This window comes from Erpetoichthys calabaricus, chromosome 2, assembly GCF_900747795.2.
Source record: "Erpetoichthys calabaricus chromosome 2, fErpCal1.3, whole genome shotgun sequence".
Taxonomy (NCBI): Eukaryota; Metazoa; Chordata; class Cladistia; order Polypteriformes; family Polypteridae; genus Erpetoichthys; species Erpetoichthys calabaricus.
The window spans coordinates 43,295,052-43,302,877 of record NC_041395.2 but is presented as its reverse complement, the minus strand read 5'-3'; the positions used below and the strand labels follow the sequence as shown (position 1 = coordinate 43,302,877).

Below are 7,826 nucleotides of genomic sequence, written 5' to 3'. Positions count from 1 at the left end.
TTCCTTGACCCTGGTCAAAGAAGTGTACAACTTTCTCATTTTATTTTGCATACTTACAGTTGTAGTTTGTTTTAGGTTTAATGCTTCAGGACGCAGCGCTCGTGAATAGAAATAAAAATGCGCACTATTTGTTGTAGCCTCACTGCGACTGGGATACCATAACAGAAGTTTTCTTTCGCATTACATTTTGGTGTATGTTCAGACCAAAGTGTGTGTGAATATTTGTTTGTTTAAATACCGACCTATTTACAGTACGTGTTTATTTATTTAAAGGGTTTGTAAAACGCCAAATTTCCCACTGGGGACCAATCAAGCTCTATCTATTTATACGCCAAATTTCCCACTGGGGACCAATCAAGCTCTATCTATTTATGTGTCCAGGTCGCGTGGTCATAACGAATTTGGCTGCAGAAGCTTCGGAGATAACTTCACTCTGCTGCACAGTAAGCATGCGTTTGAATGGGAAAGGGAAAGTGAAAGTCAAATGACACAAGAATAGACCTAACTGGCGTTGTTGTGTCGTCTGATCCGATTTTTAAAATAGCTAGGTTAAATGTATGTGTGAAGACGAGGTGGTTTCAGGTACTGATCCGTAACATACTGCCTAAACAACCAGGAGGTAAGTCGATTACGCAATTTGTTTTCTCCTGCGATTAATAATGTAAACTGAGCACGTTTCTTTGACTATAAGGTCGTATGGAGAGGGAGAGAGAGCGCGCGCGCGAGAGAGAATAAGCTGACTGGAAACGTCAAAGTTAATCGACATGTTTAAAATCTATGACTCGCCTAACTCAATTCGGGCTTGGGTAAAATATATTAGAAGGTTTTGTAAATATGCATAACGTAACATACTTAATCATGATCAATTGTTTTGTCTTTGATTGCTTTGATTGTATTAAGATGAAAAAAAACTGCGAGAATCTTTATATTTGGAACGTGTACGATGTAATCTTTTAGGATTTGTTGCGGCATTCAAAACGTGTCTCATCAGCTGCTGTTGTGATGTCAATAACCGTTTTTCATGTCAGTCGGCTTTGTTCGGACTGTCACTCTCTGAGGGTCGATTGGTAAAGTCTAGATATGCACTCTCTAGACCACTGATTATTACTGTCTGAATGGGGCGCTCCAAAAACAAGCTAATGATGCAGCGTAGGGGACACTTGGGTGTGCTGGCTTGCTTTATATTAAACTAGGCACGGTACCTGTAGAAGATAGGTAATAGAATAATTTTTAAAATAGTTAATATCTCTTGCCCTACGTGAATTTTGAGCGCCTTTCCTCCGTATTGGCGTGTGTCTGGACTTCTCTTTATCAGCGCTCCCTTTCCCGACTGTGTTCCGTTACAGCCTGCTTCTCAGACTCTTGCAATTATTTTCAAGGAGCCTTACTCTCGTCTCCTGTTTGGTTTTTATACTTTCCATGTTTTAAGGCGTCTCGGTTTCTTGCGTGCGCTTCACACTCGCACTTTGGTCATTTTGGCTTTGACGAAAGACTATCAGATTACTAGGAGGACTGTGTTTTATTGTACAGTACAAGTCGTATAGTAGAAGTAGATAGAGTGATACAACGCAGTATTCTAATCTAACCACTTTTCGCATAGCGCTGTACCATAATATTTTCAGTGCAGTATATATTATTTGCCATGTGTCTCATTAATGCAACATTTTAAACCTAATTACTTTATTGTTTTTAGAGTTATTTCTGTAATCTCGTAAAGTAGTGCTGATTCTAGGAGACTGCGATCAGAATGACTCTTGCCATATACATTAAAGATTTAACGTAGAGAGAATTCACGGACATCTATGCATCAACAACGCTGTACTGTATACATTTGCTTTTATGATAAACTACAAGAGACTACAGAGAGGAGAAAGTTAAGTAAAATGTACAAGAGGACAGGGTTAGATTTAGCTTTATATTGTGAACACACTGCCATGATTGTAACTGCTTTTTACTTATGCTTATTATTTATTTATTTAAATAGGGAGAGATTGTGTTTGAATAATGTTTTATTTCCTTAATAAAAATTGTAAAATGAGGTTTCCTATCGCAAATTTGCATCTGTGAAAGTGAAATGTTCATAAAATTGTTTTTAATTATTCTTCATAGTGACCAAATATAATATTTCTAAATGAAAGTGAAAAGACTAATAAAATATTGTCAGCGAAGGTGTTGATGTATTTTCAAAGTGTATAGTTGCATTCAAAGTAAATGAAGAGTAGTTTCTGGTTGCATTTTATCATAAAGAACATTTAATGCCAGTGTCACTTCTGTATTTCTTTAACATGGTAAAACTTATGAATTATCTTTAAAGATATGTGTTGTATTAATCAGAAAATAATGCTGTATTAACCAAACTCTTCAAATTTATATTTTGGAGTAAATTGTTCTAAGAAGAAAATATTGAAGGGAGAGGTAAAGTATATTGTTAAGAAATAAAGCTCCTTTTTGATCATTCTTTCCACCAGAAGCTGAAAAACAGCAGAATTAGTTTGATAAGAAAGCGACACTGATGTTGGGTGCATTGTGGCCTCCTTTTCTAAACAAAAGACAGGTCAGATGGAACAGTGCCAAAGACTGTTGCAAATTCTCTGGGAGTTACAGGTGTATTGTATCTTGATAAGAATTATCTGCACTGTAACTGTAAAAGAGGCCTTGTTTATTAAATTGAACTGACTCACCTGCAGTATACTCTTCATTAACCAATGTTCACAAAATAAAGACATTTCTGAATAGACTATTACTGTTGGTCCAAATAAAGCATATTTGTGGAGAAAACATATGCTTGTATATTAAAGCCCATACCAAAAAGGTCTATTGTAATACTATATTTACACATTAAGGTAAAATTAACACCACCAAGGTGTGAGAAGACATATTGAGGGATTACAGTATTCAAAATATGTCTATGCCAATTTATTTTGAAAGTGATATTATGAGAATTGAAATAAAAAAAAATTAGTATCTTCAATACAAACATGGAGTTACAGTTTTTTTTATAATGAGTCATATTTTTCCACAATAAATCAGATAGTGTTCTATTAAGTGAATTACAAATTGAGCAATCATCATGCAGTGATTGAGCAGCATATGAGAAGTGGGACAGGACCACTGGCTTGGTAAACAGAAATTTCACCTTCCTTTTCCTTGTGTATGCCTTGGAATTTCTCCAGGTATATCAGTTTTTCGTTCCACTATGTGTTTCTTTGACTGGCAGCCCTACAGTATGCTGACTGTGTCCTGCAGTCCAGTAATACCCTGCTTTGTGGCTTGTGATCAGGTGGTCCAACCAAAAGGGATAATGAATTCTTTTGCGGCAAGACAGTCTGCTGCAGTTTGTCACTATTCCTGCAACAACCAAAACATCTGTTTCTGTAAAATATTAAATAAACTAAGCAAAATACAAGATACATTTTTGTAAAGGTGGGAACTACATTAGACAATGCTTGAAGCCCAGTTTGATTTAGAGTTGAGGTGCATTCACACACTTGCCGTGATTGCCCAAAAATAGGACCTACTCCGAAAATAAGCCCTAGCATGATTTTCAGGCTGCTCTGTAATAGAAGCCCTACCCCAAAAATAAGCCTTAGTCAAGATTGTCAGCTGAAAAGTAAGGTGCATAAGGCCAGGTTTATACTTCACGCGATGCGACACGTGTGCCCGAAACATCCATTAAATTCCGAGGACACCCTGCTACAATATCACTGAAAAGAATGTTTAATGATTATATCCATCAGTTTGGGGATGCGCCCATTCCAGCAGCGTCGGCGCAAGACAGAAACAAAATCTCTGAACACAAGCACACACCCACACACACTGGCATCATTCTAGCTTCACCAAATCCCCAAACCTTCATGTCTTTGGATGGAAAACTGAGCACACTGTGGAAATCCACCAGGAAAACATGCAAACTCCAGGCAGGGATCACAAGGGATGTGACTTCCTGCGAGACAGCAGCGCTACTGCTCTGCCACCGTGCAACCCTATATGTGTAACTATTAGCAGTATTCATTATTTAAACAATGTTAATGATTTGTCTGTAAAATGTAACATACATATTTGTAATGCATTTCATCATGAAAGTGATATCAAGTATAAATCTAAGAATTCTAAATGTGCAGAGAACTGGAATATCCATCCATCCATCCTCTTCCGCTTATCAGGTCGCGGGGACAGCAGCTTGAGCAGAGATGCTCAGACTTCCCTCTCCCCGGCCACTTCTTCTAGCTTTCCTGGGGGAATCCCGAGGCGTTCCCAGGCCAGCCGAGAGACATAGACCCTCCTGGGTCTTCCCTGGGGCCTCCTCCCGGTTAGACATGCCTGGGACACCCCACCAGGGAGGCATCCAGGAGCCATCCTACTAAGATGCCCGAGCCACCTCATTTGACTCCTCTCGATGCGGAGGAGCAATGGCTCTACTCTGAGCCCCTCCCGGATGACTGAGCTTCTCACCCTGTCTTTAAGGGAAAGCCCAGATACCCTGCAGAGGAAACTCATTTCAGCCGCTTGTATTCGCGATCCCGTTCTTTCAGTCACTGCTCATTGCTCATGACTATAGGTGAGGGTAGGAGCGTAGATCAACTGGTAAATTGAGAGCTTTGCCTCACGGCTCAGCTCCTTTTTCACCACGACAGACCGATGCAGAGCCCGTATCACTGCAGACGCCGCACCGATCTGCCTATCGATCTCCCGCTCCATTCTTCCCTCACTCGTGAACAAGACCCGAGATACTTAAACTCCTCCACTTGGGGCAGGATCTCGCTCCCAACCCTGAGAGGGCACTCCACCCTTTTCCGGCTGAGGACCATGGTCTCGGATTTGGAGGTGCTGATTCCCATCCCAGCCGCTTCACACTCAGCTGCGAACCGATTCAGAGAGAGCTGAAGATCACGGCCTGATGAAGCAAACAGGATAACATCATCTGCAAAAAGCAGTGACCCAATCCTGAGCCCACCACCTCCTCAATGCCTTGGTTGTGCCTAGAAATTCTGTCCATAAAAGTTATGAACAGAATCGATGACAAAGGGCAGCCCTGGCGGAGTTCAACTCTCACTGGAAACGGGTTGGACTTACTGCCAGCAAGGCGGACCAAGCTCTGACACCAGTTGTACAGGGACCGAACAGCCCTTATCAGGAGGTCCGGTACCCCATACTCTCGGAGCACCCCCCACAGGATTCCCCGTGGGACACATTCGAACGCCTTTTCCAAGTCCACAAAACACATTTAGACTGGTTGCGCAAACTCCCATGCACCCTCCAGGACCCTGCCAAGGGTGTAGAGCTGGTCCACTGTTCTGTGACCAGGACGAAAACCACACTGTTCCTCCTGAATCCAAGGTTCGACTATCTGATGGACCCTCCTCTCCAGGACCCCCGACTAGACTTTTCCAGGGAGGCTGAGGAGTGTGATCCCTCTGTAGTTGGAACACACCCTCCGGTCCCCCTTCATAAAGAGGGGGACCACCACCCCGGTCTGCCAATCCAGAGGCACTGTCCCTGATGTCCATGAGATGTTTACAGAGGCATGTCAACCAAGACAGTCCTACAACATCTAGAGCCTTAATGAACTCCGGGCATATCTCATCCACCCCCGGGGCCCTTCCACCAAGGAGTTTTTTGACCACCTCAGTGACCTCAGTCCCAGAGATGGGGGAGCCCACCTCCGAGTCCCCAGGCTCTGCTTCCTCATTGGAAGGCATGTTAGTGGGATTGAGGAGGTCTTTGAAGTACTCCCCACACCGACCCACAACGTCCCGAGTTGAGGACAGTAGTGCACCATCCCCACCATATACAGTGTTGACACTGCACTGGTTCCTCCTCCTGAGACGCCGGACAGTGGACCAGAATCTCCTCGAAGCCGTCCGAAAGTCATTCTCCATGGCCTCCCCAAACTCCTCCCATGCCCGAGTTTTTGCCTCAGCAACCACCGCAGCTGCATTCCGCTCGGCCTGCTGGTACCTTTTAGCTGCCTCCGGAGTCCCACAGGACAAAAGGGTCCTGTAGCACTCCTTAATAATAATAATTCATTACATTTATATAGCGCTTTTCTCAGTACTCAAAGCGCTATCCACACAGGGAGGAACCGAACCCACAATCTTCCACAGTCTCCTTACTGCAAAGCAGCAGCACTACCACTGCGCCACCTGTGAGGACTTCTTCATCTTGACAGCATCCCTCACCGCCGGTGCCCACCAACGGGTTCGGGGATTGCCGCCATGACAGGCACCGACCACCTTACGGCCACAGCTCCGGTCAGCCACCTCAACAATAGAGGCACGGAACATGGCCCATTCAGACTCAATGTCCCCCACCTCCCTTGGGACGTGGTTGAAGTTCTGCCAGAGGTGGGAGTTGAAGCTACTTCTGACAGGGGACTCTGCCAGACGTTCCCAGCAGACCCTCACAACACGTTTGGGCCTACCAGGCCTGACCAGCATCCTCCCCCACCATCGAAGCCAACTCACCACCAGGTGGTGATCATTTGACAGCTCCGCCCCTCTCTTCACCCGATTGTCCAAGACATGTGGCCGCAAGTCCGACGACACGACCACGAAGTCGATCATTGAACTGAGGCCTAGGGTGTCCTGGTGAGCTGGAATATTATAAATGTAATGTGTTCTGTGTGGCGATGCTGCTTGCCACTGCTGTCAACTACTGGGTCAGTTTTAAGATGACGTTTACGACGGTCTGCTTTAGTGATAACGTAAACTACAAGGTTAAAGTGGACATTTCAAGGTTAAAGCTGAAATTTCCACTTTAATCACAAAATAGACATTTTTATTATGTCATTTTTTTTCTCTGTGGCTCAAATACGCCGCCGTACATTCTGATGGTACTAAGGGGCTCTGCCCCCTGCTCGCTTCGCTCGCCAACCCCTGGTGTTGGGAATGAGAAAGAGCGTGATGTATGAATGAGATATAGAATAGTGTGAAGGTGTAGATGATGCAAATAGAAAGCAAACAATAAAGTGTGTGGCACAGTGTAAAGGTTTATTGGAAAATTTCTTTGCACACGCCGTTTAAGTGTAAAAGGTAATTCCAGGTCAGAACTTGTAAGGTCAATGAAGATGGTTATTGTCGTGATCAGAGTCAAGTTTGTCAGAGCTTAGAAAGAGTTGTGTCTCTCCAGGAAGTAATGCAATGACTTGGGTATTTATGTTTTCCACATTAATATTTTTTGGACATAATATAGTGCGTTGTGTTAAAAGGGGCATTTGGTCTAATGAGATTGCTGTTCCAAATCTGTCTGTAACTAAATCAGCGTAGATAAAGGCTTGAGGAATTGTAATAATATCTGGGAGAAGTCTATCTGTATTGGTGAGTGTACCATCTCCCAGTTGTAATAACCAATTGTTATGATCTGGATGTGGACATCGTATGTTTTGTACTAACTGTATGGCGCAATGGTAGTGCTGCTGCTTTGCAGTAAGGAGACTGTGGAAGATTGTGGGTTCGCTTCCCGGTTCCTCCCTGTGTGGATAGCGCTTTGAGTACTGAGAAAAGCGCTATATAAATGTAATGAATTATTATTATTATCTTTTGAAAGCAATGCCAATTGTCTGCGTATTTTAAGGTGCACTGAACAATAGCTGAGCGCATGGAATGTGGAACAATAGCTAAGCACTGTCTAAAATCTCCTCATAATAAAAGTACCTTTCCTCCAAAGGGAAGATTATTATTCATAAACGTTTGTAGAAGTTTATGAATGGTGTTGAGTAAGTGAGTGGATGCCATTGTACATTCATCAATAATTAACAGTTTTGCAAGACGGATGTCATGTGCAGTGCCACTGTTAATGTTCATAGTGGATATCGATTTGTAGGATCT

General features: G+C 43.2%; 1 protein-coding gene across 1 annotated transcript in view; it reads left to right on the top strand.

The window, feature by feature from the left end:
- The first annotated feature begins 425 nt into the window (after positions 1 to 425).
- LOC114669627 (butyrophilin subfamily 1 member A1-like) overlaps positions 426 to 7,826 on the top strand; it is a 58,830-nt gene continuing 51,429 nt past the window's right edge. The window contains exon 1 of the mRNA XM_028825806.2: positions 426 to 619. The gene's annotated coding sequence lies outside the window, so the exon portion shown is untranslated. The remainder of the gene's footprint in view (positions 620 to 7,826) is intronic.